Source organism: Lactuca virosa, chromosome 1 (genome assembly GCF_052849685.1).
Source record: "Lactuca virosa cultivar CGN04683 chromosome 1, Lactuca_virosa_CGN04683_v6, whole genome shotgun sequence".
Taxonomy (NCBI): domain Eukaryota; kingdom Viridiplantae; phylum Streptophyta; class Magnoliopsida; order Asterales; family Asteraceae; genus Lactuca; species Lactuca virosa.
Window position 1 is genome coordinate 114,308,732 of NC_136426.1, and position 9,914 is coordinate 114,318,645.

A 9,914-nucleotide genomic window follows, 5' to 3' on the forward strand; every position below is an offset into this window, starting at 1 on the left:
TCGGAAATGGACTTAGAATGAAGAAGTTATAGCACTTAAAAGCATTTGGCATAAATGGTCCCTAATGGAAATGTTTGGCAAGCAAGTCCCGTGCATGCAAGGGAAGCATGCACGTGTCCGGCTGGGTACGCCCAGCGTAAGCTGGTGTACGCCCAGCGTAGTGGAGTAAATGATCGCGGGTATGGGGAGGAGTATGCCCAACGTACGAGAGGTACGTCCAGCGTACTCTTAGAGACCCTAAGCCCTAATTTTTAGAGCATGTCGCTATATAAAGAACATAACACCCCAATTATCAGCCTCCCTCTCATCTTCATACAGCCACCACGAAACCCTAACCCTCCATTGATTGTTCTTGGAGCTTTGGAGGTCATTAGAGAGCATTTTTGTGATTGTGAAGCCATTTCCAAGCAAGTGAAGAGTCTAGCAAGGTGGTGGATCAAAGGGGAAGCAGTAGATCCGAGTTTGGGGTTCCATTTCAGATCACTTGGAGGTATAAAGCTATAAACTTTATCTAAGAGTGCTTAGATCTAGTGTGGTTAGTTTTGAAGTCATTTTGGTCCAAAGGTTGAAACTTCTTAGTTCAAATCCGGCTTCTAGGTTAAGGGTTGCCACCCTTAGTGCTAAATGACTCCCTAGGACAGAAAGTTGTCATCTTGGTGGTCTTAATGGGTTCATGCAAGAGTTAAGACCACTTTCATGGAAGTAGAATATCATTTTTGGAGTTTGGACTTGTTTGGGGCATGCAAAGTCACCAAGTCAGTGACTTTATGGATTAAGACGTTGGAAAGGACTTGGATCTGTGATTGTAGCTTCTGAATCTGAGTATTAAGCACTTAATGGGAAAATGAATTAACAGGGGAGTACGAAGAGCGTACAATCAGGTACGCCCATCGTATTCATCAGTTATGGGCCTTATGGATTTTGGGCCTCGGTTTGGGCTATACAGGGGGATTTTGGTCCTGTGGGCCTTAGTGGGCCATCAAGAGTCAGATAATGTGGGCCAAGAAGATGTTCGGGCTTAGGGTAAGGCCCATAAGAGGGATTGGGCCCAATTTAGAAAATTGGGCCACTAGTGGGTTTGGGAAGCCCATCCAGTGTTGGGTTTTTTTATATATTATGATTTTGAGCCTTAGATATGGACCAAGTTGGACTAGGGGTAAAATGGTCATTTTACCCTAAGGAGGATTATTGTTTTGAACTAAGTGATATTTTGGTATTGATAACTTTGGGAGTCGAGAGATCAATAGTTTGGGATTTTTGGTGAGACAACGATTCGGGAGTTCGATTCTTCAGTTCAGATCGGCAGTGCGAGGTGAGTTATCCTCACTATATCAACAGGGTCTAAGGCACCAAGGTCGGCCCTTTATGTGATTTGTATCCGAGTATTTGCTTGATATGTTTATTGATCTGCTAGATTTGCATCCTGGTAGTTAGGATGACATTATGTTTAGTGACCTGGTTTAGGTCGGTATCCTAGTATATAGGATGATGTTATGTTAGTGACCGGTTAGGTCGGTATCCTGGTTATAGGATGTTGTTATGTTATATGATATATTAGATCGATTTGTTGTCTATAGACTGTTATGTGATTATATGTTATATGTGCACATGGTTGTTTGATTGGGGGTTGGGTTGAGGCGGTCCTGCTTTGTGCTGAAGGCCAACATACTCAGGGCGGACCAGATAGACTGCAGGCCTAGGAGGGCACATAGTTAGGCCGAAGGCCCAGCGAGCGGTCCGGATAGGCTGAAGGCCTTGCGAGGCAGTCCAGACGTGCCGAAGGCTCGGAGAGCGGTCCAGATAGACTGAAGGCCTGCGAGGCGGTCCAGTCAGGCTGAAGGCTCATTATGCACACTGTAGACTCGAGATGCATGGATGTTCTGTTTACTTATATGTTATATGTTATGGTTATATATCGGTATGGCGTTGGTATTTTGGGGGTATCTCACTAAGCCTTTGAGCTTACAGATTCAGTTTATTGTTTCAGGTTCAACGGATGACCACGGGAAGGCGAAGGTGTGACCGTACACTTCCTCGATTGATGATTATGATTTCTGAGAACTCTGATGTTTAAACTATTTTGAAAACAAATTGTAATAACTTAATGGTTTTTAAAGATTTAAAAAGTTTTAAATTGGCTCGAATTTTATGGATGTTACAATACTGATTTTCACTATTCCCTCTTTCCTCTTCCCACCGATTGCAGGTGGTGGTGTTGGTTGTGATATGGCAACGTGAAGATGGTGGTGGTGAACGATGGTAGTGGTGATATGCATTGTTTTCAAGGTCCAATTTCAAGGTTATCATGTCCGATTTTGAGGAAGAATAAGGTGCTTAGTTGTTGGAGGTTCGTGTTTTCTGTTTTTCAGCCAAAGAGCGAAGTAAAGAGAATTTTCCTCTCATCGCTTTTCTGGTGAGACCCCCCCCCCCCCCCACACACACACACACAATCCTCACAATGTCTTTTTCGATGAGCCCCCACAATCTCATTCGTAGTTTAAAAAAATGGAGAAGAAGAAGATAGATATTCTGATTTCCATAGATCTAGATCTAAAACCGCGATTTCCGATGGGATTCAATTTGGTTAACGTATTTACAGTTTGAGGTCAGATTTGTTTTAATTTTTAGACTCATACACTATAAAAGCTTTAAGGAAGATTGATGATGGCAATCTTTTGTTTGTTGGAAGAGAGAGAGAGAGAGAGAGAGAGAGAGAGAGAGAGAGAGAGAGAGAGAGGAAACAAATATCAAAAATGTAAAAATAAAAATAAAATGGTATAATAGTCATCTTAATTTTCGGATGGACCAAAACCATATACAAACTAGGCCAAAATGACCATGAAACCAAAAAAATTAAGGTTTTGGACTAAACCTCAGAAAAAATGCATACTATTGGGACTATTTTTACAGTTTTGTCAAAACTATATAAAACAAATCAAACACTATATATCATAATATTTTTCCATCTAAAATTATATTATTATTTTATATATCTTATGTTAAAGGGAAAATATAGACTACCTTTATTTACTACTTTTCAAGATTTAATAAAAAACTATTGATGAACTATAACAACCATGATTTTCCCGATGGGACCTACAAAAATCTTCCCCCACTTGAGAAAATCATCTTTATAAGTTTTTTTCAACTTCTAACTGCTAAAAGGTGAAGATGTGTTGCGAAAATTAAATTATGTGTCGAGTTTATGAGCCTCTTGTGGTCTCCTATTTAAGGTAAAAAAATTACTATTTTTGTATTTTGTTTCTTTCAATTTTTGCATAATACTCTTTGATAAAATGTGTTATGTCCCAAAATTTCAAGGTAAAAATTTTGTTTTTAATTAAACCATAAAACGTCATTTAGTAATACCAATCATTCAAAAGTATATTAGTGTAAAAACAGTTATCATAGTACAATCTCAAAATCATCGTGTTGCGGAAACATGGGTAGATGCGTTGCGATCAAGCCGGACCCTTCCTTTTGAAAACGAGATTACCTGAAACATAAACTGAAAATCGTAAGCACATAGCTTAGTGAGTTCCCCAAAATATCACATACCATACATACATTTGCCATGAGCTACCCCCATGGTCTGACATCCAAGTGTTATGGGCTACCCCCATGGTCTTTCCTTGAAATGTCATGGGCTGCCTCCATGGTCTAACATCCAAGTGTCATGGGCTACCCCTATGATCTTTAATGCAAATGTCACGGGTTACCCCGGGGGTCTTCCGTGCAAGTATCAAAAAGACAACTAGCATTCTACATAACAAAGTAATGGGCCGGAATTGGTGCCTTCGACCCATGGATACAGTGAGAAAAACTCACCTCAGTCTGCTGTCAGTCAAATAAACGATCGGGTTGCCGAACCGGTAAATCCCCGTGCTAATAATTCAAATAAAGATCCCAATCAGTACTCGGTCCATAAGTCATAACTAGGAATCTAGTTCACTTGTCCAACACCTATGGTAAAAGACAATTTTACCCTCCCCTCACTTGGCCCACTAACCTAGGCCCAGTCCAATGGCTCCAAAAGCCCAGTATGACCCAAAATCCTAAATGACACCCAAAACCCATCATGGGCCCAAAGGGGTCCAAATCTAATGAGGCCCAAAGCCTAACAATGATCCAAAGTAAAAAAGGGCTAGTGGCCCATCAAAGCCCAAAATCCACAATGGTCCAAGGCCCAAAAATCAATCCATTGGGCTTCTTTGAGAATGCCTGGCGTCCAAACGCTCAGCGTTCTTGTGCAAACGCCTGGCGTTTGCTCGCTGGATCGTAACTTCTCATCCAATGACTTAATGGCTTAATATATCATGACCAAACTTTAGATCCAATGCTATTGAAACGTCTAAAGCCATAAAGTTGCTAACTTTATGGTCATGCATGGCTACAATGAGCCCAACACCAATATCCTAACTAAAAGTCCACTAAAAGGCTTCAAAACTCTTGCATGAATGATTAAGAAGATCCAAGATCATATTTTTATGATCCAAAGGCTAACAAGAGTATGCCATACTCATAAAGGCTAAGACTTGGGACCAAAATGCTTCAAAATCCAAAGGCTAACAAGATCTAACAAATGAGACATCAAGATCTGAACTTTATACCTCAAAATGATGCTCCAAGATGTCAAGAGTCCAGATCCACAAGCTAGAGAGCACCCATAATCCTCCACAAATCTTCCTTCTCTTATTAAGAACACTAAATGATACCAAAAATGTGAACCAAGGCTTCAAACTCTCATACACACTTAGGGTTTTCGAAATGAGGATGGAGGCTGGAGTGGTGAAGGGTTTTGAGGCCATAATGTTTTTTAAATAGGGTGCAAACCCTAAAAATTAGGGTTTGGTCTCTTCGTGCAAACGTCTGGCGTCCATCATAGAACGTCCGGCGTTTGAGCGCCCGGCGTTTGGACAAAAATGCCAAAAATTAACACAACAAATGTCTAAACTGAAGTACTTGAATCGGGTGTTACAAAATGACACAAAATCACCAAGATCTACCCGAAATGGCAAGTATTTACGTGTTTACCTAAAAAAAGTGGTTATTTGCTAAAACCTCACATAAAATAACCTTGATTTACCTGAATTGAAATTTTCGTAGATGTCATCCGTGAAACTATCAGAGAATATATGCAAAAATCGGGTTTTTCTCAGACGCATCACAGGTAGGATATGTGACAATCTCACGCATCACAGGTAGGATATGTGAAAATCTCATATTTGGAAATGATCTTGAGATTTTCATAGGTTAGAACTATTTTCATTGATATTTTTGAAGGTAAAGCCTGAAAAAAAATATATATGTTTTCTTAGTGTTTTTGAAATTTTTGCATGTAAGGTCTGTTAAATATACGTTTTCTCGATGTTTCTGAGATTTTCGCAGGTAAAGTTTGAAAATGTACATTATCTCAATGTTTTGAAGGTTTTCGCATTTAAGGGAAAATATGTATATTTTCTCATACCTTACGAGTGAAAACCTCAAGAACATTGATTTTTCAAGATAAAGAGATGGTAAAAATGTATATTTTCTGGGTGTTCTTTAGGTTTTCACAAATAACGGTTACAAAAATGTATATTTTCTCATACCTAAGCTATGAAACATTAAGAACATAAATTTCCACAAATAAGATACGAAAAAAATGTACTTTTTCTTAGACCTCACCTACATAAATGTACGTTTTCTCTACAAAGTTTGAGATTTTCCTAATCGAGAGTTTTCGGATAAGTAAAGAAGATTTTATATAAAACGTCAAACACATACCGTTTTAGGAAATTTGTCATTGTCTTGTACCGCTTCTTTAAAGAGTTTCTTGTACCACAATGCGTTTTCAAAAAGAACTACTCAGCCGTGCAAAAATCAAAAGAAAGAAAAATATATGAAAATGATTTTTTTTTTTTTATTTTTTTTTTTTATCTTAAATACAAGGACCACAAGAAGCTCATAAACTCATTATACGAGTTTGGCTCGATTGCTGTCAAGATTTGATTCGAGTCAGCTAGTTTACATCCTTAATCCACCCCATAATTTTTTATTAAATCTGAGAAAATAAAAAATGAGATTTATATTTTTCTCTTTTATTTAGTATTTTAGCATATTCAATATTAATAATTTATACTATAAAAAATTAAAACAATAATGTCATGTTAATACTCAATACTGTCAAACATTTTAGCCCGTCTATTTTAACACGTGGTTCTCTTGAACATGAAGCAATATTACAATGATAGAAAAAAGGAAATAATAAAAGAGAACAAAAAGGGACAGAAAAAAGGGTCGATGGTCGCCGGATATCCCATGGAAGATGCTGTCCTTTTTCTGCAAGACCTAAATTCTGAACCACTTCATGCACGCGCACCACATGATCGCCATTAACACCACAGCCCTTTATTATATCATCTCCACCACCACTAACAGACTCTCCCTCTCTTACTAGCTACTCACCACCTCCGGCCACTCGTCCGCCATGGACTCCATGGTCTCCGGCAGGACCTGTTCAAGGCTGCAGACGTCGATGGTAGCTGAAGATTCTATTCGACTACACACTGTATGATGTGATCTTGAGCCAAAAACGAATGGGTGTCAAAGCTTTTGAGCTCTCATTCAGAGGTTTACTTGACTCTTGAGTCTTGATCATATCTAACAGGGCAACTTAACTCCTTTGGCATTTGCAACTACTTTATCTTTATGTGATGGAAAATCGGATTTTGGTTTGTTTGTGTCACTCGATTTTCCGCTTTATGTGTTTGTGTTTAAGTGAATAAATATATTGGGTGAATAAATATATTGGAACTCTTTATCAATGATATGTGGTTGGTTGTGTTTTGGTTTGAAATATCTGCGTAGCTTCTTTTTCTTCCATCATGATCATTAATTATGTGATAATCATATATAGGTTTTGTTCTTTTTGTCTTGTTAATGTGTGATAAGGTCGTTTGTTGATGTTTCGATTGGCTAGAGATTAGAAAATAATATGTAACTAAAGTGATATACATATTTTTTAGGACCATCCATCTTCCATCCTCTTTCCTTTTCGACAAAATTGCAAGAATTGTCACTTTGGGCCAAATAAGTTTGTACTAGCACTAATGGTCCAAAAGTTTCCATTTTGTTGCTATTTTGATCAATTTAAGGTTGATTTTTTATAAAATGACGATTTTGCCCCTTTCTATTTGTTTTTTGCTTTTCTTTTTGTTATTTAATTATTTCCCTAACTAAAAAATAAAAATAAAAGAAAAGAAAAGAATCTTTCTCTCTTTCTCTCTCTCACTCTATCTTGCTCTCTCTCTCTCTCTCTCTCTCTCTCTCTCTCACAGAACGTCACCACCCTTACTCCCTCCCCCAAGCATCACTCTCGCCTGAATGCCTGAAAACCACCGGCAGAAAAGATGAACACCACTGATAGAAAAGATGAACGCCACCAAGTCGAAGCTCTGGCAGCCAAACCCTAACCCTAAAAGATGAAGCTTGTCGATTCTCAGGAGAACAATCTTGAAACCGCCATCATCTTCATCGATTTCGATTTCAACCTACCCACAGCGTCATCATCTTCATCGATTTGGATTTCAACCACTAGATTTGTTTGTCACCGGCATATGTAGTCGGACCACCAACGTCGCCATCTTTGTCAGCAAACCCAAGCTCACCACCGCCTTCGTTTCTCTCCATCTCTTACGTTTCATCATTAACAGGAGTTCAGATCTGATTGGACTTCAGAACTGGTAAGCTCACTTTTGTTGAACAATGGTGTCTCCATCTTCCTCAGTCTCTTCGTGCTTATGTCCGTCGGACTTCAGACCTCGTGCCCCCTGCTTACGGGTCTGCAACACCCATCAAATCGTGGTCAGAATCGAAGGGTTTGTTGAGGAAGATGGGTTTGCTAAGGAAGATGGTCGCCTGAGAAGGTGACGTGATATGATTTTGCTGAGTAAGATGGCGGCGGCGTTCTTATTCTCCGACGGTGGTGTTTGACGAACATGGAAGACTCCATTATCGATCTATTTAGCACAGAAAGGATTCAAACTGGTGAATGTGCCTATTATGATATGTTGATTTGAGTGTTTTTTGGAGACACGAACCTGATTCTGGATTTCTAAAAGATTTTTGATGAACATGATTTTGGATTGCTTGTTTAGTTTCAACCTAAAAGGGGAGAAAGGATTTCTCACCCAATTTTCAATTTCTTGTTTTGAGAGAGAGAGAGAGAGGGGGGATTCTTTTCTTTTATTTTTATTTTTTAGTTAGGAAAATAACTAAATAACAAAAAGAAAAGCAAAAAACAAATAGAAAATGGTAAAATCGTCATTTTATAAAAAATCAAACAAAAATGGACCAAATCGCAACAAAATGGAAACTTTTGGGCCATTAGTACTAGTCCAACAAAATGGAAACTTTTGGGCCATTAGTACTAGTCCAAAATGGACCAAATCGCAACAAAGTGGCAATTTTGGACATACCATAGGGACCATTCTTGCAATTTTGTCTTCCTTTTCGGTTACCTTTGTTTTGTCAAAACAATAATAAAAATCGTTATTAACATGTTCTTTCAAATGTGACAAAGTATCTAACAAAGAAATTCAATATCTTCTTATTTTCTTATTTATATTCATATCCATATAAATTTTGATAAATATCACATTTTGATAAAATTAATAATATTTTAAAATATTTGTCATCATTTCACATACGTAAAAAGATAATTAAGAGGAAGAATAAAAAGATATTTAATTTCTCAGCTACCAAATAAAGTTTCAATGTAAAACCTCATGATTTAATACAGACAAGTTCGTTCCAATATCTATCGAAGAACTGATTAACGCAAAGTGAATACTCATCCACATGGAAGACCGGAAAACTCTGGAACTACCTAGTTGTAGATTCATAGAATGAGGGATCGATACAAGCAGGATAGATTTTTTTTTGTGGAATAAAATGGGACCTAACAGGACCTATTCGAACTAATATGAAACTCTATAATCCCTAAAAAAGATGGAGTGGTTTTTTTATTGAGCACTGGTGTGTAATGGATAGTCTATTAAAATAATTTTTAAAAATACAAATCATGTTTTACATTTATAAAACATAACTGATCCAAACTAAGACTATCTACACCAGATCGTGTACCTGATCATGAATAACATGGGGAACGAAAATGTATTACCATCATTAAATGTAGTTGTTAATCAACCTCAAAAGAAAGCATATAAAAGGAAATTTATAATATGTCTCACTTAAAATAAACAAGCATATAAATAATTAAGCATGGCTAAATGTATAGATAACATATCTAAAGGTAATCATATTTATATTTAACCATTCCTCATTATATTTATGACATCTTTTAAATAGATGTTCTATTGTTCACCAATTCCTAAATTGATAAATTTAAACTCAATATCCTTAATCGTATGTTTCTAAGTTATCTCCAAGCAAAGATAGTTTTCATGTATCCATTTTATTAATTCGTATCATGAAAGAGTTTATTGGTGTGATTGGTCCCAATGTGAGTGGCAACCTCTCAACATTTCTAAATCAATATCACAATCACAAACATTAAATCATTATTCCTATGTCTAACCTAAGAACATAGCCTTACTCTAGTCTTCATTGCCTATGCTCTTGACTCAGTTTTCAAGCTTGGACAAGTTAATAAACAGTATGATTCAAGATACATAATCTGAACTCAATCATGAGATTATGTAGGGTTGTGAACTTTAAAATAGTAAAATGGGGCCGTGAACTTACCCTTGACGCGTGAGACCATTGATGTAGGGTTGAATCGGGCTCGGGGCTCCGGGGACCGCTCCAAGAGTGCAGCAGCTTCAAGAGTTAAGAGAGGGAGAGAGAGAGAGAGAGAGAGAGAGAGAGAGACAGACTTAGAAGGTGTGTAGAAGGAGTATGCATTGTCTTCT